Genomic DNA, 1,183 nt, shown 5'->3' on the forward strand with positions numbered 1-1,183 from the left:
AAACACCCACAGATGCTGGGAGGCAGGGGGGCAGGGCAACAAGTGGACCCCAGGCGTGGCTCCCCTGCTAGGCCAGCGCCCCTCCCCCTCGGGATGAAGTGCTTGAGCCAGGGGTGGGGCCCGAGCCCACTCAAGCCACACACACATACACACACGCACACGCACGCACACACCCCCACGTGCATCCACACCCCAGATGCACAGGGATGCCCACAGACACACACAGTCTGAGGCACACACAGGAGTGCCCACAGCACTGACACATTCACCTTAAGGCTGCAGAACATGGGGCCCAGAGAGGGGGAGAGAGTGAGGGGGCCCCTCCCTCGGCACGTACCAGACCCCCACCCCCTCTCAACCCAAGTCCGCGGGCGGGCCCAATACTGTCTCGGTGCGAGATGTGTAACAGCCGAGGCTGGCGCCCCTCCGCCTCAAGCAGAGAGAAGGGGGAAACCCCGGCCCCTGTCCTCGGAAGGGGCTGGGGCCAGGCCCGGGCTCCAGCGGGAGGTAAGGCCGGCCGGAAGGAAGCCCTGGTAAGGCACGGGGCTGGTGGGTGGGGAGGCTAGCCCCCCTCGTGTTCCTCCTGCCTCATCCACAGGGTCAGGAGAGCAGCTGAGGGGGTGGGGAAGACAGGCCAGGCAGCCGCACCCGCTCTGGGTTCCCCGAGGGAGAGCGGGCCCCGTCCACGTGAGGGCGCCTGGACCCCCATTCTGCATGCAGCTTCCACAGGCCCGTGCTACTCCCCCACCCCCGGTCCCTGGACATTATTGCTTTTTCACCCCCACGGGAGGAGGGGGCCGGACTGCCCTCCGCCAGGCCACTCGGAGCCTGACGACAGGGCCAGGAAGGCAGCCTCTGAAAGGAGCAGCTGCGCGGAGGCGGGCTGCCCGTGGCTCCACGCTTCGCCCCTCACGGGGGCTTTATGTCGATTAAAAACCGGAATCTCTCCCACTGCCCAAAGGCCTAGTCCTGGGCAGGCAGAGGAGAGGCTCCCGAGTCCTGGTCTGTAACAAAGGTGAGGGCAGGACGGGATCCTGGAGGCAGGGCTGCAAGGACCGCTGAGGTGAGTTTGGCAGAGGGCTGAGGGAAAAACTGGAAATGGGGGGAGGAGGTGAAGGATGGGGACACAAACCAAAAAGGCAAAATAAAAAGTTGAAAAAAAAAAGAAAAATCCCCCGGCAGT

The sequence above is a fragment of the Bison bison genome, unplaced genomic scaffold, assembly GCF_000754665.1.
Source record: "Bison bison bison isolate TAMUID 2011002044 unplaced genomic scaffold, Bison_UMD1.0 scf7180017864280, whole genome shotgun sequence".
NCBI lineage: Eukaryota > Metazoa > Chordata > Mammalia > Artiodactyla > Bovidae > Bison > Bison bison.